This window comes from Pteropus alecto, unplaced genomic scaffold (assembly GCF_000325575.1).
Source record: "Pteropus alecto unplaced genomic scaffold, ASM32557v1 scaffold35, whole genome shotgun sequence".
Lineage (NCBI taxonomy): Eukaryota > Metazoa > Chordata > Mammalia > Chiroptera > Pteropodidae > Pteropus > Pteropus alecto.
The window spans coordinates 1,119,323-1,142,856 of NW_006437828.1; the positions used below are offsets into that span (position 1 = coordinate 1,119,323).

General features: G+C 36.5%; 1 long non-coding RNA gene across 3 annotated transcripts; it reads left to right on the forward strand.

The window, feature by feature from the left end:
- The first annotated feature begins 6 nt into the window (after window positions 1-6).
- Window positions 7-20,573, forward strand: LOC107195870. Of its 3 annotated transcripts, XR_003047231.1 has the most exons (5): window positions 7-850; window positions 4,532-4,679; window positions 6,913-7,048; window positions 11,714-11,859; window positions 20,307-20,573. It is a non-coding gene; the product is annotated as an uncharacterized LOC107195870 (long non-coding RNA). The 3 variants fall into 3 exon arrangements; XR_003047230.1 differs by lacking the exon at window positions 20,307-20,573 and having other exon boundaries at window positions 4,532-4,700; window positions 11,714-14,154; XR_001517173.2 differs by lacking the exon at window positions 20,307-20,573 and having other exon boundaries at window positions 11,714-14,154.
- The last annotated feature ends 2,961 nt before the right edge of the window (window positions 20,574-23,534 follow it).

Consider the following 23,534-nt stretch of genomic DNA (forward strand, 5'->3'; position numbering starts at 1 on the left):
GCGCCGGGGGCGGCCGGGAGGGAGGAGGCTGCTGTGCCGCCGAGGACCGCGACACTGCTCCTCTGCACCGAAGGCCGGTTGCTTTTGGTTGCGGGTCACTCTCCCTGAGTTGCACACCTCGGAAACTAGTCGTGGGGGGTACTTCGTAGGGCAGGAAGCAGCAGGCAGACGGGCGGCCCAGGGAGGGAAGGGTAACGCTAGCGCTGGGACGGATGGGCCGGTCGGAGGCAGCGCTTCCACCTGGCGCTCAAAAGGCCGCGTTTTATGCATAAAACAAAGGAGAGGTGTACCCGAGCCCACTCTACATAGGAAAAAAGTGTACTTTCTTATAAAGACTCGCTCCAATCGCCCCGCTTTTCTAGTCGCCTGGACGCGAAGCACACAAGTCCCCCACTGGCAAATCAAATTATCTAGGTCGGGCATCACAAGAAAAGTGAATGGGTAACCCAAGAAAGCCTGCACGTAGGGGACGTGGGAAAATCGGGCAGTTGTGTCAGTGCTTCTTTTTCTTGTCGCTTTCCCACTGGGCCCGTCCACGTCCCAGCGCGGCCCTGTGACGTTAGCACGGACACACCCAGGCCTGGCTCCTATCGCCCCCTGGCTTGTGCCCTTAGATTTCCAGGGCTGAGGCGCAGGGCCGCGTCCCCGAGTGGGCATGCGCGGCGGCGGCGGCGCGGGGGACGCTCTAGCGTGATTGGGCGGCCGGGACTCACGCTAGCCAATCAGGAGGGACGCGCGCTGGAGAGACGCTCCCTAAAAGTTTGCTCCACCTTCCACGGTCTTTCACCTGGACCCGGCCAGGAAAAAAGGCTCTTTGAAGTGGTTCTCGCCTCAACTGCTGAGTCCCCGGGTGAGACTGTTAACCGAAATCTCGTCGCTGCGGTTGCTTCATTTGAAGCCTTCAGCATAAACACAGAGCATACTGCGGAACTGGGCAGAGCCACTCCTGAGGCTGGGGAAAGATTTGACTGTTACAGAAGGAAGGAGATGAGTGCTTGGAGTGGAGCTAAAATTGCATAATACAGATTTTTCTCATTTTAACTGGGATATTCCGTTTGGGCGTCCCAAAAGGGATGAAGTCGCGATGCTTTGCTGAGTTCTAATGCTGTTGTAATTGGTTGCCAAGCAGTTTTGGAATCAGAAGTAACTCCATTCTGTGCCCTACAATTTGCAGTAGTATACAATGTTTAGGCCATATATATGTACAAGTATGTTTATTTATAGGCACCAGTCATCATATCCAGGAGTCAGGAAAAGATTTACCATTCTGAAGTAAATAGATGACTCAAAATTAAATTGCTAGTAATTTTTCTTGGTTGTTGAATCTTCTCTTACCAGTTATTTACCTTTTGCAAATAATGTAACGTACACTGTAAAAATGATAGATTGTCCCAATCAGAATTCTTCACTGGTTAAATGTAAAGCCTATACACTTTTGTTCTCATACGCAGTGTAATATAATAAGAAATTACCGTCGCGTGGTGCTTACAATAACTTTAATGCTCCACAAAACACTAAATTCCCTTACTTTAAGATATGCTTTAAGGAGTGGGCTTCCACTGGAGAAATTTGAGACTATATGAGTAGAAAAAATAATAATTACTATAATTAATTGAATAAAAAATTAGGTAAAGGAAATGCATGAGTTCAGAGTGCCACTAAAAATAAAAGAAGGAAGATGAAAATTTTCAGAGGAATTCTAGAGATTAAGTATAGAAAAAAAAAATTAGAAAGTGACCGTTTTCCAAATCGATTGTAATTGATTCAGGCAAAGTTCATCTGAGGATGCTAGAAGGCACTGGGTGAAAGATTGTAGGAGTACAGGATCTTCATATGGTCTCAAAGTATCAAGCCATAACTTACTGCAAAAGAGAAAATCACCTTTACCTTCAAAAAAAAAAATCACTGCCTTAAACAAGTGACCAAAGCTAGAATCGCTAATAATGGGACATTCTGGTATTATATGCTTACTGATGTCATGCAGTTAGAAATATACAATACCATTAAAGAACTATTCTTGCCAAAATTGTTTAACTTGATTTTAATCAAACTTCTAAACAGTCGCTCCCAACCAAAGAGTGGATCCTCACCCTACTCTTAACCTCCTACCTGCCCTGAGCACTTTGACAATATCTGGAGACATTTTTTTTGGCATAACCTGGGGGAAGGGGCCAGGGATTTAATGGAAAGAGGCCAGGGATGCATCTAAACATCCTACAGCGCACAGGCCAGCCTCTTCACAACAAAGAATTATCTAGCCAAAAATGTCAATCGTGTCAAGCTTAAGAAGCCCCAATCTAGATATAAGTGCAAATTTAAAAGGTATATAGGGGGTATTAAGAACAAGTTTAATGAAGAAAAAGGGAGATAAGTCCAGAATGTGGCATATTCTACAAGAAACATGGCCTAGATTGTTCAAATGAGCCATTGTAATTTTTCTCAAAAAAGAGAATTATTCCAGATTGATGAGACCCAAGGGACATGACAACACAATGCAATCTTGGATCTTAAAAAAAGAAAGAAAAAAGATTCAGTGGTATCGTCCTTAATCTTGGAAATTTTATGCCAAAGCATTTATGACTGAAGAGTTGTGGTATCTGTAATTTATTTTCAAACGATTTGGAATACATACACACATACACACACATATACACATATACTTTATGTATATGCATGTTCATGTATATAACAAATAACACGTATGTATGTATGAGAAAGAAGGTAAATGTAGCAGAATGTTAAAAAGTTAAAAATATATGGATTATACTAATTTTCACATCAAAATATTTTATTGGAATTATGTTTTGTATAGATAAGTTGGTGCCATGGAAAATGGTAGCAGCTGACTAGGCGAATAATGAATTTCTATTTTTAATAAGATAAATCATTTACAAAAAAAATGTAAAGTCTTGCACTCAGCTAAAAGTTGGGAGAAAATCTTAAGATGACAAAAGAGCTTTGTTAGGTACAAGAGGACAAAAAAAGCAGAGTTAAATTTATTGGATGTCAATGATATAAATTAACAGAAGAGAGATGAAGAATTATTCATCTCTGTCTTGTCCCTATTACTTCAGTGAAAGGAAAGGCTCTCAAACTGAAGCAGGAAAGAAGACAATAGATAAATAGGAATAGAAACCACAATAAAATGTGAGATAATAAGAGTACCTCGCCCCTCTGAGGCACGTTAAATTTTTTAACGATTATCCATTTACATTCCAGAGAATAAGATAACCTGTGAAAGACTTAAATGAGCCAATGCTAGGGAGCCCTGAAGAACTACTGAGCTCATCAGGAAATGTGCTAAACCTTGATAACAGAAAAAAAAAAAAAAAAAAATTATTGGTTTTAAGAAAGGGAAAAGATTCTTTTCAACAAGTGGTGGTAGGACAACTGGATGTCCGCATTCAAAAGAATAAAGTTGGACCCCTTTACATCATATACAAAAAGAAATTCAAGATCGATTATAGATTTAAATGTAAAAGCTAAAAATATAATACTCTTAAAAGAAAATGTGAAAGTAAATCCATGAAATTGAGTTAGGCAATAGATATGACATCCAAGCCCAATCGAAAAATGAAAAATTAGATAAATTGAGCTATCAAAATGTAAAACTTTTGTGCTTCAAGGACACTATCAAGGTAGTGAAAAAGACAACCTATAGAATGGGAGAAATGGGGTTTTCATTGAGAATATATAAAAAACTCTTACAACTTAATAAAGAGACAACTCAGTTAAAAAAAAAAAGGCAAAGCATTTCAACAGATATCTCTCCAAGGAAGATATACAAATGGTCAATAGGTAAATGAAAAGATGCTTAGTATCATTAGTCACTAGCAATGCAAGTCAAAAGCACAATGAGATACTTTACACCCACAAGAATGGTTATCGTTTTTAAAAAATGGACAATAAGTGTTGGTAAGGATGTGGAGGAATTGGAACCTTCATAATTACCTGTGGGAATGTAAAATTCTGCAACCACTTTGCAAAACAATTTCACAGTTGCTCAAAAAGTTAAACATAGAATTTCCATGTGACTCAGCAAGTCTCCTCTGTGTATACCCAAGAGAAACGGAAACATGTCCACACGGAAACATGTACATGGATATTCATGGCACTAATCATAATAGCTAAATAGTGGAAACAATCCAAATGGCCATCAACTGATAAATAGATAAAAGAAGTTCAGTTCCACAAACTAAAGACCAGGGACTTTGCTGTTAAACCATTAGTCATGATTCTAGAAGTTACGGTTTAAGAGAAAAATTAGGAAGAGGAAATGACATAGCTGCCCTCTAAAGATTTTTTGACTCCGATTTTTTGACTCCTAGAATTCTGTAATTCTAAGTCATGTCAGATGAACCTAATTTCCTTTAAAAAGTTTCTAGTAAGTACAAGGAATAGGGTGAGTTACGCTATGATAATAACCACAAAATATTTTTAATAAAAAAAAATAGTTTTTTTATATGTGCAATGTGAATGTCTGGAGGGTGGGGGGGAAGGCCTCTGATCATTGTGATCGTCCTTATTCCAGGACTCTGACAAAGCGCTAACCATCTCAACACATTGCTGACCAAAGCAGTAGATGGAAAGAAGGCTCTGGAGAACCTCACACCAGAAATTAAATGCCATCCCAGGAATAGACATGTGACAACACAGAAGTCAATCACCAGATGCCAGAGGTGAAGAGCCAGAAATATTCAGTGAGCAAGATTAATGGCTATGGTAGTCAATAAGGTCCTAGTATTGTTTGTAAGAACAAAACCCTGAAGATAAACAAAATTCCATCAATGGGGGAATAAGATAATGGGTATCATGAAGATAATACCAAAAAAATAAAAGCAGATCACTCTACTGACATATCGGTCAGATATATATGCGGATATATAAGGGAATAAAAGCAATTTTTAATATGATGTATTACTACGAATAATTAAGACAAAGGCAAAATCCCTGTAGAAAAATGGGCCAAGTATTTGAGTAGGCAATATACAAAAATAAAATGTAAGTAGTCCATAAATATGTGAAAGTGTTTAATCTCAGTTAATCACAAAAATTAAAGCAATGAAATATCAATAAATTCCATTTTCATCTAACCCAATGGCAAAAACTAGTAGGCAATATCAAATGTTGGCAAGAATATGGGAAAATTGTTATTTTAATACACTACTCATGGGAATGAGATTGATTACCATGGAGAATATTTTGGCAATCTAGTAACAGTGAAAATGTGTATACCTTGTGTTAAGAGCATTTTTATTTTTAGAAACTTATTCTAGAGAAAGATGTTCATTGACATTTAAAATAGAAGAATAAAAACAACTCCAGTATCCATTTGGGGAGAAATAGGTAAAAAAAATGTTATATTCATAAAATAGAATGTTCTATGCCAGTTTAAAGGAATACACTAAACCTCTCTATGTATTGGTTGGGTGGATGTCAACAGCATAATGCTGAATTTTAAAGAAGGCATCTTAATAAACATGCACAGAATGTTAATGTATATAAAAATTTAAAAGCACATACTTACATCATTGAAACATCCAACAGAGCTCTCTGCCATGATGGAAATGTTCTATACCTGCACTGTCTAATAAAGTAGCCACAAAGCACATTTGGCTACTGAGTGCTTGGAACATGATTAGTGTAATAGAGGAACTGATTTTTTAAATTTTATTTCAATTAATTTAAATTTAAATAACCACATTGGCTAGTGACTACTTATTGGACAGCACTGGTGTATTTATCTCTGGATGTATAGATGCATACATATGTATGTAGCAGTATGAAAATAGATTCGAGGGATGCACAACAAACTCAGAATACTGGATGAAGTGAGGAAGAAGGGAATGGATCTGAGGATAAAGGATTTTTTACTCTATCGGTAAAGTTTATTTCTTTAAAAAAGATTAGAAACAAGTATGACTATTAGTTATTGTTCCTTGAGTAGTAAGAATATAGATGTTTTTTATTATTATTTTATACTTTTTGTTATACTTTAAATGTCTCAAAAAAGCAAGTGTGTCACTGTTGTATTACATTGTACTTTATAATAATAATATACTTGTGCTGACTCTGTTATAATATTAATATAATAAAAATATAATCAATATGAAAAAAAAACAACAACAAGGAAACGGAAAGGAGGGCCAAACAAAGGGATGATGATAGTGACCTTCAGAAATTCGAAATAATCTCATTTAGAAGGAAATTTAGACCTATTGTCAGTCTCAGGGATTAGTCCTAAGGACTAAAAAGAAGATTTTGGCTGAACATAATAAAGAATTTTAACCTAGGAGCAGTCCAACAAGGAAATAGGCAGGCTCAGAAAGAGTGAGTTCCCCAGCAGTGGAGGTATTCAAGCCTCTATTAGGTGATCACTGGTGTGAACGTTATAGATAAGAATCCAAGCAGTTAGACTGATTCGTTGGTTTTTCAAAGGATTTTCTAAGGGGACCTAGTGCTTCAAGAACCATAGTGGGGGGCAAGGAGAAGGGTCAGCCAGCTGGAGTCTAGGCCCCCAAGCCCACTCAGAGCAGAACAGTATTCCTTTTATTTGCTTTTTACACTGCATTTTGATGAAAGATTTCATTTGAATAAAGGATTCAACGAATAATAAGAAGTTTTAAAAACTATGAGGCTAGATAAATAAATAAGTCATTCATTCAACAGTGATTTCTTGAACCCACACTCTGAGCCAATCGCTGTGCCAGGCACTGCGGGTGAGATCAGTGGTCATGAGCCCTGCCTTTGAAAGTTATAGTCTGTGTGAAAATAAAATATTGAGTTACTTATACATGGATAATTAGTTATAATTGTAATGAATGCTATGGAGATATCCAAGGCTCTCATGTATGATACCGTGAATCCATATTTTCATTATTAAAATGACTTTTTTTTTTTTCCTTCACCCAGTGGTATGATGGAACCAGTTCCTACCCACTCGTGAAGGCCAGTCAAGCACATCTCTTCACAGCCCAGCAGTCATGTCATGTTGGTGGCCATGGCATGGGTGTTTGTACCACAGTGATTGGCAAATGCTGCAAATCAGGTTTGTTTACTTTGTTTTCTTTTTCTGGAAATCCAGTTAATAAACATTTAATACCACACCCCTAGGTATACCTGTAGGAATGAGGGAGCTTCAGGAATAGAAGACATGGTGTTAGAAAACGAGCAGATACACAGATTCTTTGGGTTCAGGAACTGAATTCTATAGAGATAAAGATTCTTTTAAAATGGAAAGAGTCATGCTACTTTTCAGTTTGCACATTGTAAGAAAATGATAATGCTACTTCTTTACCCAGATAAGACAAGGGCAGAATCGTTTAAACCTAAGCCAACTCTCCTTCAGAGTCAATAGAAATCACTCCCCCAGCTCTAACACAATTGGTAGCCTCTGTAAAATGGCTGATTTTTAACTAACTTAACTTCGTGCTATATCTTTTGTATGTATTCTTGAATGCGACTGTTGTCATTTTCACAAAATTTATTTACCTAAAGCCTAGGCATGGGGAGGTAGCAATGAATGAGACCAATGGGATCTTTGCCCTTATAGAGATTTCATTCTGATTATTTAGGGATGAAACTATGTTTTTCACTTAGTAAATTAAATATTAGAGGTGCTCACTGCGGTTTTTATAACTACCACAAACTATAACAGAATATGAGCATAATTGGACATAAATACAGCAAAATGAGTTATAAGTGAAAAAAAGATTGAGAGAACATGCATAATACTAGTGTAGCTTTCTAAGTGGTTATAGAAGGATAATTTTATGTCCTTCTTTAAGTGAATTTGTGTTTCTAAAAGTAGCATGTATTACTCTTGTAAAATTATATGCAGAACCAGTAAGTATATGACAGAGTGAATTTATGAGACATCTTTTATTTTGTGAAATCCTGGAGTTTCACATATATGTGCAGTATGGTTGGTAGCTGTATCAATGTGAAGGTTTTTCTACCCTTGTTAAGGGTTTGTTATCTAATATACTGCAACATTTCTCATGATATATATTTTATATTTATATTATTTCTTTTGTTATTTATTATGGATGTCATATACAAATTTATTTTTGAAATACTATTTCTCTAATTTAATACTTAGTCGACATAGGTATTCTGCATCTTCTTTCCACTTAATCATTTCTTATAAGTCACTTAGTATTTCAAGTATCTTTTGTATTTCACTGAACATTTCTGAATCTACATCAAGTAGTTTTGATACATCACTGAAAGTGCAATAGATGTTGTCTTAGGACTCTTTGCTTTAAAAAACACTTAACTTAATGAAAAAAAAAATTAGAATGTGTAAAGATACAGAGGATCCTATAGAACCCAAGAGCAGAAAAGCAGTGGACTTCAGAAGGTCTGGAAGCAATAGCTGGAAGCCACTGGACCCTGAGGCAAAATCCAGTCTCAATATCTCTGCTGCTCCTTGAACATCTTTCTTTACTTCCTACTTTGCATGGCTGTATTTCCTTAGCTCCTGAGTTTATATGTTATACTTCCAGCCTGCAGAGAGACTAATGCTTACTCTTGACCCCACAGGGAGATTTCAGGGAAAGTACTCTGGCATGGCATGTCAGAGAGTGGGGTCACGTTTTACACAGAGCCTGCCAGAGGACCACTGAGAGAGAAGCAGGCAGTCAAGGGGGTATCTACCTGAGCAGGTACTCCCAAAGATATCCGTCACAGCTATATTGCTTCTAAATGTCTATAAATCAAAATTTTATTATGTGTTATATTTTAAATTACCCAAAGACCCTGTATTTCAAAAGAATGCTAGTTGCACCACTTATTAAAAAAATGAATCAATACAGTTTAACATATCTTCTGGATACATTTCAATTTTCACATATTCACTTTTTTAAAAAATAAAAATCACTGACGATCACAAAGGAATTGGCCTGTTTTGCTTTCACATCACAAAATTAGGCTGCATATATTTTAGTTATTTTATTCACTTCAAGCACTAAATTTTGCTATATTCCTTAGAGCCACTCAAATTATCTGTTAAGCTATTTGGGACAAAGAACATATGTATTTTGTGTTCACAGCATGATCTGATAGAGTACACAGGATGATGTGGTTTTAAAAAGAAATAGAGAATAGTCCCCCCCAAAATTTTTGTAGACTCTTTGTGTAATTTTCATGCTTGATAAAATCTGCTAAAATTACGTCTGATATTTTCTCACCTTCTTCAAAATTACCATATTCTAAATATTTTACTAATTGTTTATCCTGGCCTAACGTGCGCCCCGCCCCAGCCCCCACTTCAGACCTTCCCCAAAACTCAATCACTGTCATTTGTCCCTGCTCTTTGGTACTTAGCTACCTTTCAGCACACTGATAACACTTACCTAAACTAATTTGAATTTAGAGCTAATGTTTCACAGAAAGTACTTAAAAGAAAATATAAATATACTTTTTTCACTTTTTTCAACTGATGTTAACTCCTTCCCTTGGAGTGGTCAGATAAGTAATAAAATTAAATATATATATATATATATTTGGGGGGAGATCTTGTGGATGAGTAGTTTTCATCTAAATTAGTAAATGGTAGAACCAAGATTCCAGAGTATTCCAGAGTACTCAAATCGAGGTCTGTCCAACACTCACACCACCCTCTTAACCAATACACCATTCTGAGCATGTGGGACAGAGGAGATGGAGATCATTTCTAGGTTTCTATCATGAAATTTATATTATTTCTATCATAAACACATATTTCTGTCATGTGTGTGCACATGATATGAAATGGCATTGAGTTAATAAATATTTATTAAATCAGTCACATAGTGAGAAGGTAATTCCCCTTCCAATTCTTTTTCAGTTGGTAGAAGGGCCTCAATGAGCAGATATCAGTTTAGAGCAAGTATTTCTAACATCTAACACTTGCCAACGTCCCTTTTCAACAACAACAACAAAAAAAACAGAGCAGGTCTTAAGGTCAATATCTTCTGTAGACAACAATATCTAACTATCTTTTAATAACATTGCCTTGTTTTCATTATATTTTTTATAGTTATTCTATTTATGGCAAATTATTCTTGTTTTCTATTTACAAAAAGTTTCCTATCTAAATACACATAAAAATGTTTAAAAGTGACTGTTAAAAACATGTTAAGCAAATAATAATATTGGAAATATGTGAATATAGTAAAATTATGTAGGTAACCTGTGAATGACTAAAATTAGGAAAAATTGCATTATGTTAAACACCTTTTCCTTTTCTGTGAAATCTTGAACCATAATCTTGGTGCTAGGGATCAGTTATTTATTTTCCTTTATATTTCTGTCACTCTTCTGGTAGCACTGATCCCAGCCCATTCATATGCTACATTCCTCTCTCTCTCTCTCTCTCTCTCTCTCTCTCTCTCTCTTTCTTTCTCTCTTTCCTTTTATTCTTTGTACTCCTTCCCTCCCTTTCTTCCTTTTTCCCTGCTGTAGGAGTAGTAGCTGGCATATTGCCCTTAGATGGAATGTTAGTAGGCCACAAAAGTTGAGCTGAGCTTTGAGAGTCTGCTCTCACAGACCAAATCTTTTCACTGACTTTCCAATGCTAAAAATAATGAGAGCTCTGGATTACCAGTGAGGAGTCACCCCTGCTAATTTTTGCTATAAAGGAGTTAGGAGTGGAATTTTCTGAGCCTAGGGGAAATAAAGCTGATTCATATTCACTTTTATGCCTGAAATATCTCAATAATAAATAAAAGTTGGTTATTACTTATCAAAGCTTTGTGTTTTTACCCCTCTGCTCATTCAACACTATCCAATTAACATCTGAGCTCCACTTCCTGAGAAAGACCTTGCGACACAGGTCAGCTCATGCAGAAGAGGATCCTGTGAGCAGGATTAAGGGAGGTGTTGGGCCGATGGGTTCTATCTAGTTAGTGCAATTTTTTGAAAATTTGAGCTCATAACTCTCCTATGTTCTAGGTAATGGGAGTACTTTACAGTGTGCCTTGTACCTTTCTATGCATTAGCTCATTTAATCTTAACAGAGTTATTAGGAATAGTGTGTGTGTGTGTGTGTGTGTGTGTGTGTGTGTGTGTGTGTGTGTGTGTGTGTGATCCCTATTTTACAGATGAGGAAACTCAGGCCTAAATTTGCATAGTTGGTCAATGGCAGAGCAGGGGTTTCAACCAAACTTCAAATAAGAATTTATCCATCCTTCACTAGCTGCTCAGGCCCATTACATTTGTACATACCATTCCAACTGCATTTTTGTGATTTTTGTAAACTCCTAAAGCCACCCTGGATCTGGGGTGGAACGAGAAGACTTAGAAGTGAGAAAAGAGGTTAGGATTCAAGGAACAGCAAATAATAAAACAATAAACAGGACAGCCAGATTGAAGAGGCTACAGATCTCTAAATTTCAACAACAAAAAACTCCTGTAATGACGTTTTCAACTAGTTGCTTCAAATAAATGTTTTTGTAAAAGACAATAAATGGGGTAATTTTATCTTCTGCTTCTGCTTGATTTGGTATGAAGAAAAGAGAAGGTAACAGTTCAGTTTTAGACATAAGTGGTCCAAATCATTCCTCTGAATACCCTTTAAAATTTAAAGAAGCCAAAATCATTGTTAATTGAATGTTAATTATAGATAATTTATTAATGTGATCCAAATTTTCACAGACCTTATCTGCCTATAGGTTCAGATGAGACTACGTTAGTATTTGTGTGCCAATTTTACTGTCCTTCTTCACAACAGGACTACAGGACTTAGGTGTTATTGGAGTGCTCCTCCCCTAGGCCTGTGAAAGTGCCTCAGGAGCTAGCTGCGTATCACATTAGCAGCAAGGTCTTCTGTTCCGGTCCCTTGTTTCTGTCTACTGGCTTACAACCCACCAGAAGAAGGTACTTGGATATTACAACTGCCCATGAACTCTCTGAAAATACTGTTTCTCTGTCTAGGAGATTGTTCATTACTGCCCCCAAACCTGCAAAACCTCTAGATGTCAAACAGCAAATGTGTTCCCTCCATTATCTCCTGTGCATAAAAGGGAGACTGCCCCTCTCCAAATCCTGGTTGCACTTGGGTCACCGGGGACCCAGAGCAGCTCTGCTTACTCTGTGGGTCTTGGAAATTTCTTTTGAAACAGCTTTTGCTTCAGCTCTCAGATTCCCTAAACTCAAACAAGAAACTACGTGGAACCAAGGTGCAAAGCAGACAGTACACTGCCCTCTCTACCCTTCTGCCTTGCTGAAAACTACGCCCTACATCTAGCCGAGTAGGTGTCGGGGAGGTCACGAGCCAGCCTGCTTATCAGACATGCCTGCACTTTTTAACCACAGCCAGAGAACATCCTCTCCCAATATTAGTTTTAATAATTCAGATTTCTCATATATAAAAATTGCCTTTTTTACACCGATGGATAAACACATTAAATCCTTTTTCTAATCAATGAACAAAGTCAGACACATTTTATGGGATTTTTACATGGTAAATTACTATAGAGTTGGGATTCAGCAACTTGGCTTTAACTCCTGACACTAGAATAACTAGTCGAATGGCCCCACTTAGATCATTTCTTTCTCTGGGACTGTTTTTTCTTCAGAGGCTTGGATTTCCAAATAATTGCATTATAAAGTCCTCTGGATTCTACTAATTTTTATAATTTCAAGAGTTATTTTATTATTTCAAATTATTGGGAGGTTTGCAAATTGTGTTTTCAAAGATGGCTCCACCAATATGTTCCCCATCCCACATGCTCCTCTTACAATGTGACATTAGCAGGCTTCCCCTCAGAGGTGAAGTTATTTCCTCTCTTTTGGATTTCTGTGGCTTTCTGGACCATATGAATGTGCCAGAAGTAAGGCTGCTTGATTTCTGAGGTTAGGGGTCATACATGGCAAACTAGTTTCAGTGTTCTCTCTCCCTCTCTCTCTCTCCCCCACCCGCCCATCTCTCTTTCTCTCTCTCCCTATCTTATGCTTACACTTAGATCCCAGCCACCATATTGTGAGAAAGCTCAGGCCACACAGAGAGGCCAAATTGGTGTTCCAGCCAATAGCCTCAGGCCCCCGACTGATAATCACCAGCAATTGACAGACATGTGAGTGCATGAACCTTCAGATGATTCAGCCTTCAGTCTTCGTCTCTTCCAGCTGAGACCTCATGCATCGTGGAGCAGAGAACAGTTGAGCCTATGGTGCCCTTTCTGATTCCTGACCCACAGGAACCATGAGAGAGAATAAGTTATCATTATTATTTTAAGCCATTAAGTTTTGGGGTAATCTGTTAGGCAGCCAAAGTAACTAGAACCTGGTATATGAGAAGCTAACATGTATGAATTGCCTGCATGTATGTGCCGGGCACTGTGCTAGGCCCCTGATGTGCATCATTTCCTTTAGTCTGCACTGTGACTCGATATTTACCATTATACTGTATTATCAGGCATATCTGTGATTTATTTTATATCAAATTTTTGATCAATAATACAACTCCTAGATGTAACATTGCCCCTTGAGAAAAATAATTAATACTGTAAGATGTTCCATTTCCTAGTGCTGTTCCCAGAAGTGCCCCATGCTGCCTGAGTCATTCAAAGGAAAAACTACTGTGAAGTAACGAAAACCCATTTCAGGGTCGATGCTCAGAGAATCATGTTTTGATGTTGACTGAAGCCTGAAAAAAATTTTTTTTTTAATGATTAAAATTGAACTCTACACTGCCTTCCATCTCTAAGGTTTAATTCTGTAAAATTATCAATATATTATTTTTCAGATGCTTTTTGAAAACATGAGTTTTAGTTCTTGTTATAAAATATTCCTTCTGCCTCTTCTCTCGTAATAACTAATATCTATTTTTCTTAAGCTTTGTTACAGGTAAGAAGCATAAAAAAAAGTGGTCAAATGAGATGGAGGTGTTCACTCTTATAATTTTTTTAAAAATACATTTTTAAAGACCCTGATTTTTTACAGAAATGCATCTGGGGCTTATAGTGTTTGAGGAGGATACTTATTTCCCCAAATCAGTCTCTGTTATACAAAAATAAAAATAGTAAATATAGCAATATAGTATAGATATGCATATATATATTAATTTTATGCATTCATTATGACTGGTGCTAATTAGTATCAGACAAATTTTTTTAATTAAAAATTATTGAGGTGACATTGATTAATAAAATCAAATAAGTTTCAAGTGTACAATTCAGCAGTATGTCATATATATATTTCACTGTGTGTTTGCCTCTCAAAGTTAGATTTCCTTCTGTCACCAAATATTTGACCCCTTTTACCTCTATCTACCTCCCTCTTCCCCTCCTTCCCTCTGGTAATCATTAATCCACAGTCTGTGTCCATGAGTCTCTGTTTGTCATGGACTTCAGTTTTACATCCCATATATGAGTAAAATCATATGGTTTTCAACTTTTTCCTGTCTGATTTATTTTGCTTAGCATGATTATTTCAAGATCCATCCATGTTGTCACAAATGGCAGTATTTCACCGTTCCTTATGGCTGAGTAATATTCCATTGTATATTGTACCACATCTTCTTTATCCAGTCATCTATCATAGGACACTGGTTATTTCCACATCCTGGCCACCGTGAATCATGCTATGAACATCTCTGCAGATAAATGTTTTCAGGTTTTTTGGGTAAATACCCAGAAGAGGGATTCCTGGATCATATGTCCCACCAGCAGTGTAGGCAGTTCCTTTTTGCCCACAACCTCTCCAACACTTGTTATTACTTGTCCTATTGATGATAGCCATTCTAACAGGTATGAGATAGCATCTCATTGTAGTTTTGATTTGCATTTCCCTAATAGTGAGGTTGAACATCTTTTCATATATCTTTGGCCATTTGTATGTCTTCTTGGGAGAAGTATCTGTTTAGGTCCTTTGTCCATTTTCTAATTGGTTTGTTTGTTTTTTATTGAGTTTATGAGTTTTTTAATATATATTTTGGATATTAGGCCCTTATCAGAGGTGTTGTTTGCAAGTACATTTTCCCATTTAGATGGTTTTCTCTTTGCCTTATTGATGATTTCTTTTGCTGTGCAGAAGATTTTTAGTTTGATATAGTCCCATTCATTTATTTTTGCTTTTACTTCCTTTGCCTTTGAGGTCTAATTCATAAAATCCTCTCTTAAGTCCAGGGTCCTTGAGTTTAGTACCTATGTTTTCTTCCATGCAATTTATTGTTTCAGTATTCATATTCAGGTCCTTGATCCATTTGGAGTTAATTCTGGTGTGTGGTGATAGATAACAGTCTATTTTCATTCTTTTGCATAGACACAAACATTTTATTTGTTGTAAATGTTTTAAATATTTATTATTATGATTATGATTATTATTGTTATTATTATTGAAGTACTTGGGACAGAAATTCAACCCATATTGAATTCAAAGCAACAATTCAAACTGCTTTGTTTTATTGGTCATCAACAAATGGAACAGATGCAGTGTTTTGTTGACAGACAATATTCAGTGGTATATTGGATCTTGAGCTAGAAACAGTGGTGAATATTAAAGTCATAAATAATTCAATCCTTTGTAGCATCAGTGTATGACCTCGAAATAACCCTGTTCAATCTGAAGCCACTGGTAATGGCCCAAAGTTCGGCAAGGCCAAATCATACCCTGCCATATATAGTAACACCCTGTAATATAGAGTCTCAACAAAGAAAATACAGTTAGCATAATAATGAGGCATTAGCTGAAATGCACACAGAGTTGTTGACCTGAAACAAAAAAAATCTACAGAAAGAATTTGTTCTGAAGGATGCTGACAAAGTAATTAAAATAACTAGACAAATAGACCTAGCTTAAAATTTAGCAAGTCATACATCCTGTCTTAGTCACTTAACCTCTAACTTATGTTCCCTGATGCTTACAGACTATTTCTATTCAGTAGAGTAAATTCAGAACATTGTCATATTTAATTCTTGTGGTCCTGCCGCAAGCTCCTTTGTCTACTCCAATACCAAACTTCGCAAGATTTCCAGAATGCGCTAATGTCTTTTCCTCTTTGGCGGCTCTTTACTTGCTATGTCCTTAGCCTTGAATACACTTTTTTTCTCTGTGCCTCTGATTTCGTTTCTGTGAACCCTCACCTGATTTACCCAGACACAACTGCTGCCTCTCACCTCTATGTTCACGTATCATTTCGTATATCCATTTTCTACAGTTCTCACTGTACCACACTGATATCATTTCTGTATTTATCCATCCATTTCTCCTTAAAGGCAGGAACCATTATTTCATCCTTTTACTACCCGGTACAGTCACAGAACTTGATGGTCAACAGTATGGACTTGGAAGATAGACACCCAGGTTTCAATCCCGGCTCTCCCTCTTATTAGTAGTGTGATACTAGAATAGCTACTTAGCTTCTGACCCTCATTATCTCCTAATGGACTGCCCTAACAAGATTGCTTGGAAGATTAAATGAGATAAAATACAGTTATAATAACTGTTACACAGCAAGTACTCAATAAACATTGGTTACTGAATGTAATAAATGTTCGCTGTCATCTGATTAACTTGAAATGTTTATTCTATGTTAAATCAAACTAATAGAATGAAATTAGTGCAGTGATACCATTCATTCTTTCTAGATTAAAAGAACTTCACACTCTTATGATTGTTATCCAACACATCTCTATTGCATCATGGGCAGTAATAAAAAGAATCCATGGAGATATTATTTGACAATACCGTCACCTGTTCTAGGAAATCCTTAAATTACAATATGATCACCATCACCATAGTACTGATCCACTTAAAGCAAATTTACTCCCCACAATCTCACTCTATTAATATGAGAATATTTTTAAATTAATTTGTTAAAATTTAATATTAAAATGAGTATATTATTACCATTGTAGAAAATATTCTTTTTTATGATATATGAAATATTCAAACCATATGAACTTTTTAATATCTTTAGAAATGGTGGCTAATGGTAAAGAAGTAGGAACTGTGGAGGAATAATTTTCTATTGTTTTTTTTTTTTCTTATATAATACCACTGGCATTATGCTTAGCCCCATACTAAATAATGTGAAAGTCAGTATTCCAAAATATGCACCTACAGGCTCACATGAAACATAATTGCACAGCAGAGGCCAGAGTCAGGGATGTGACCCAGGGATGTTTGGTGTGTGGGAAGGTAAGTGGTCTCTGTGTAGAATCTGACTGTGCTCCCGCTACAGGGTTAGGAGCTTGAAGCATTTAGTATCTTTCAGTATCAGACTCACCCCGAGGATGAATTTTATCTGGATAATCAACCAGATATAAGTTTACCTTATTCACGGCCCTTGTCAGTAAGTAATAATGAGCTGCCAACTGCTTGAAGGTCCAGCCCTGACTACAGGACACTGGCTGAATGAAGTGTAAATGAAGTGCAGAGCAAAATGGTCAAAAGTCCTTCTCAGGGGACTGGAGAGTGTTTGCGAAACGGAGCAAAAATGAGCCTTGCCTCTCCCATCCGTGCCAACCTCCTTGTCCTATAAGATACTTTCTTCCCTGCCACATGAAAATGCAAAGTAACACTGAGATCTGCTCAACTACTTAAAACAGAGTGCGGGAGGTAAGAGCTGAATAATCATACTGTTCAGCGTTTCCCTCCATTATCACTGCTCTTCATTCCTTCTTGTACTTAAGCTCTTTTCAGAAATGGCAAGCAAACAGCCAGTGTAGTATTACTTTGAAATGCACACTCTATCTACAGATAGTAGGAGGTTTTGATCCTTATTATATATAAACTGTAAGGCTTTTAAAATGCAAGCCTCCTAGGAAAGCCTAAGCACATTCATTCATTCTCAGATTTAGACTTTCCAGTGGATGATAGCTTAAAAATTGGTTATTCTGACTTTAACAAAGTCAAATGGGATTTCCCAGTAAGTATTAATAAGTAGAATTAAATGGAATAGATAAAAATGTAAATTAATAATGCCTTAAATTTATACCATTTTTGGTCATTAGACCTCAAACTATTTATTAAGTATACTTTTTGCTCTTGTTGCAGCATTGTATAGGTGTTCTTTTAATCTTCATTTTAGTAATAAAAAACTTTATATTATATATAAATATATATGTATTTTTGAGCAAATATATATATATACATACATATACACACACATACATACATATATGTAGGAAGTTAGGTAACCGTCTTCTGGTAATTTTCATGGTGAATGAGATTAGAGGAGAATTCAAGGATCCTGAGCAATTCAAGTCAATAAATATATTAGCTGTCACAAATTCTCAACAAATAGCCCTGGATCAGACCCTTGTTATACCACTGAATGACTGAAAAGAGCAGACTTTTTTTTTAAAAGACTCATCCTGTTATATCTATAGGTGCCATTGGGTGGTAATAAGTTAGGGCTCACTAGAGTAGTCACAAGGATGTGACTCACCCATAGAGAAATCTGTCTTATTGAAGGAAATATATTCAGGAACATGCAGTCAAAAACTTCTAGAAATAATATTCGAAGCTCTTCTTTTGCGGCAAAACTTCCACCGAATACTTTCTCCAGTTCCTCTTATCCAATTCTCACTTAAAAGTACTCCATTTTGCTCCCATTACTCTATTAAAACTGCTCTTGGAGAGGTCATCGCAGACCTCCATAGTGCCAAATTCAGTGCTCAGTCTTTCTTCCTCATTCTTTTTGACCTATCAGCATTGACATGTAACACATTGATCTATCAGCCTTGACAGTGAGCATAGTTGAGCACTTCTGCCTTCCTGATATACATTCTTCACTCGGTTTCAGGATACTGTTCTCTTGATTTTTCTCCTACAAGAAAGATGAAAAAAAAAATCATAGAAATTGACCCCTTGGAAAGATTAGAAAATGTATCTTATGCTCAGAGAGGCTCTCTTTGCCAATGCCCTGTAAACCAAAATGCCTGAGGGTGCAGTGATCTGAAAGTTTTCAATACTATAAAAACAAAATTCTCTGCACCAGACTAGAGAAATGCAAATGAAGCAGAAGGTGGGAAACCTAGCATGAGATGAAACTGGCACTTAACAAAGCTTGATGCTCAGGCTCCTACCTAGCATCTCTTGTTATGAATTCTCTTCTTGCAAAAAGGGATAAATATTCTAATTGCAAATGTTCAGTGGGCTTGCAGCTTTGGGGCAAAAAGCTGCTTAGTTATTGTCTCTTCACTTGCAGACCATATGTTCACTGTGCTTCGAGACAAAGGACAAGGTAAAGGCCTTGACACTGAGGTCTGAGCAAATAAAAAAGGAACTGAAGGTGGTTGCTAAGAAGTACAAATCCCCTGCCCAGATTCTGAATCGAAAGACTCTAATTTAATAAGATAAACAGATTTGGTGATTAACCCATGGAATTGCAGGCTCAGAGTCAACTAAATTTTTAAATTGCATTGGTAGAGAAATTTCAGATTTAGTAAACAGAAGTTGGGGATTGCTCAGCCCCTAAGTCCTAAGTAATTCCAAACCCCCTCTCAGTGATAGATAAATGGTAAAACTGGCTGTACAGAGGGGGACCTTGATTCATGCCATTTGCTGATTTCTGTGGTATAACTACTCCCACCGTGGCCATTTCAAGCCGCAATGTATGTCACTGACTACAGAGTTGGGAAGAGAATATAGACACAATCGGCTCTCACACCCCTGCCTTCTTTGTACCAACAGAAAGTGCGCTGCTAAAGAGGTCATCATCTGTAGAAGATACTAGATTAGGGAGAGCCTTCCAAAGAGAGGACCAGAGTCTGCCAGATTGTCTGACCAAGGATTTTCTTTTATTTCCCAAGCAAAAAGTCCATAATGTTCTTTATCTGCAGGATATTATACATACTTTTGAATCAGTGACCATTCTCAGTTGTTTCATAGAAAAAACATTCTATCCTCTTTTTCTCATTCTAGCCTCTTCTTCATGTGAATTTAAATTAGACTATTTCAATCTACAGTTGCATTTTAAGTATATTGGAAGTGATTAGGTTTTGCATTTATCCATAGATTTTCAGATCAGGAGCCTTATATCCAGACCTATTTGAAAACATTCGTCATCCACATATCTTAAATTAAGAGTCAGATGCAGTAACTGGACCAAACTCTGAGTTATTGCCCTTGGAGGAGCGGGAGTACACACGGACATTTGTATCATTATGTGCCCAGCTAAGGCACGTTTGGAAGTTTATTTATATGAAAAAAAATGTGTATTGATATCGAGTTACCAAAGGGGAGGATCCACTGATTTTTCCTAATGGCCATTCTCCCTCTTTCACTAACAATACTGTATTTGGATTTCTTTTGGGTCCCCATTCCTCTCCCACAGTCACCCAAGCTCTGAGGTACACTTTTATCTTTTGTTCCAGGAAAAAGTATGTGAATCAGGCCCGGCCAGCCAGATCAGCCCTGCTCACCTCCAGAGAGTAATTTAACCTAGGCTGGGCACACGACCCCAGTTGGTCCAGGAAGAATGAAATCTAGGATTTCTGCTGAAATTACTGATGAGATATTTTCTCTTTTCTGCTGGACTTGACTCTTAGAAAATATAAGTCTGGAGATCCAAAAGCCACCATTTGGGGCCTTAAAATGTTGCCCCCCAATGGATGGCATGGTTGGAAGTAAATTGACTTATTTTAGCCCATGGATCAGGCCAAGTATAAAGAAATTGTGTTACTTGAGCCAATAAATTCTTTCGCCAGTTTAGATTGGATTTTCTACCTTCTGAAACCATTTCAAGTGCTTCTCTTAGCTTATTTCCAACTAAAGAGAAAAAAAAATTACACTAAATTATGGAAGTTTTATCTCTTAATACTTAGGCTTCCTCAGATTCCATTTGCCAGAAACTACTTCTTTAATTAAATGAAATGCTACCATTAAAAACCAAATCAAATCACATTTAGAAAAAATAGAATACCGTATTACTTTATTCCCTATCTGCTCCCTTTTCAATAACTATAGAAAATTAATGCATAAAACAAACAATTGCACATTTTGTTAGCTAAATTAAGTAGAAAATTTGAGATTTCCATAGTACCTGGTTCCTGTGACATTGCCCCAGCCTTGTCATCTACGATCAAAAATTCTGCTGCCATCAAGATCTTGTTTCTGCTGTGTCCCATTCAATTTTATTGACCCTCAGACCTGTCAGATTTCTTGTCTGTACAGAAATCAAGATGATAAATAGCTCATATAATTAAATAATTTATATTATCATGATAGGAGAAGGACATGCTCTCGTTAAATATCCCTTTTGCCACAGCATATAGAAATATTTTGGAACAAGCTGACTTTTGGTGTCCTTCAAGTCAGAATTTTACTAGAAACTCCCACTTTGCCAACTTATTGCAGCAATCTTAATTTATTTTTAAAGCATAAGTAAAGTAAATATGTTTTGAAAAAAGCATGATATTTTGATCATGATGAAGCTTTCCTTCCATAAGAAAAGTTAAATATCATCTGGTAAAAGCAAATTGTAATTCATACATAAATATATGTTTCTTATATTTAATGACCTATAACGTAAAGTAATATATTTAATCTTTTATTGAACAAGATATTACATTTTCATTTTTCTTTCTTAAACGATGTGTTTAGTTCATCTTCTCATGTTTATATTCATGAAGAATGCTTTGTTCCCCTTACTACATGAGGGTCAGCTAAATTCTTAGGTTGTTACTTGAACTCTTAGAACTCAGTTGGTGGTCTCAGAGTGGCTATAGTTTGAACAGAGGAAATTAGTCACCAAACTTATATCTTAAGAGAAATATGTAGGCAGTGAATGGGATACAGAAATCCAGGGAACATTAGTCCTTAATTGGTGCTGGGGATAGATCAGGGCTCATTCAGAGGTCAGAGGGCACTTCTCAGAGAATTGATAAAATTAAGTAAAATGCTACATCTAGTCCTTCTCCATGAGATGGAAGTGAATTAATCATGTCCCTTTGGTAAAATTTGCTGAAAGAGGATATTTTAATTACAATCAGTAAAACTCTTTCTACTCTGCACTAGAATTCAACTCTGCAGTCATTTAGGGGATTTGCCTAAGGGAACTGAGTTGGGGGGCACATTTAGTGTGGGTTTGGCGACATATGTTTATGTAGTTTACAGGCACTTCTCCAGATAGTGGTTATTGCTAGCTGTCGCATTGGAGGAATGACCTGCAGGAATCCTCCTTCACCACATGGCATACCCACGCCACGTCATGATACGAGGACATCAGCAACAAACTGGTTAATGAGCGCTGTCAGATTAGACACTGCCCAGGGGATCTTGAAATGTCTTGAAATCCAATAGCTCAAAGAGAGAAACTTGATAGAGGTTTTCCCAAATTTAGCGTCAATACTAAAATTATACACGGACTTTGTCAGCAAGGAATTTTGAAGCTAAAACTTTTCTAAAACTTCAATAAGAATAAACAAGTTTAAATTAACTCTGCCAGAGGAAGCCTGCATTATCTTCTATTCTCTGAATAAAATTCATATTCTGAAATTATTGTCATTTGAAGAGAAAATTAATGAGTCTATAGCTAACTAAAAATTGTAAGGAAAAAGTGCTGCAGAGATGTATCAGGAAGTTCAATTAAAATAATTTTGTTAATTTTCTGGATTTTGTCATCTTTGTGGTATTTTAGGCTTTGGAGATTTATAATTTGTTGTGATTTTTACTATCTTTCTAAATACTCACTTTCTTACCAAACTTTATATTCACAATTTTGTGTTCTTTTTCTTTAATAAAAGCCCTTCTCTTCAAATTGTATAAGCTTCAGGACACTCAAACCCGGATCCACACATGTCTTCAAAATAACTATCAATACAATTCTATCTATTTGAATCCAAAGGGGGAAAAAAAAATTATTATCTAGGAGTTTCCAAATATCTAGATCATTTGCTGAATTTTTAAAAATCTCTCATCATTCCAGGAGCAAACACATTAGAATCTGATTTACAGCTTCTGCCAATTACCCAGGCAATGAAATCTCATTTGTTTGAGCATTCAATCCCACAAAAAATTAAAGTTTAAAATTACTCTCGTTATCATGGAAAATCATGTTCTGACTCTTTGCCTCCTTATCTTATGGTTCTTTTCATCTAAACACACAAGTTCTTCTTTTACATTTCTATTTCATATCTTGTGGGTAAACATAAAACAGTCACTACCAATTTCTCACCAGTTCCTGAACATTCCTCATTTGAAATTATTTTAGAGTAGTTATTCATGGGGGTTGCAAGTTGAAATGAAAAAGCACTGAAAATCAATTTCATTATAAGCTTTGAAGTAAAGGGATGTTGCATCAAAAAACTTGACTGGTTGGTAGGTGGTATTTACTTATTTTATTTTGAAATGCTATAGCACAGCAGCTTTTAAACCACTGAAAAACCCAGCTGGTGATTTTCTGAAATACATTCCCTGTACACAATCAGGGAAGTCTCAGCTTGACTGGGTGTTTGCACAGAATTCACTGAAAAGAATACATCTGTATTATTTCATGGCAGTGACTTCGTTTATAACATTAGGCACTTCCTTTCTCATAGTGGATGCTTCAGTTAACGATCCTGTTCCGTAGCAGGTTGGATATTCTCCCCGGCGGGTATCCA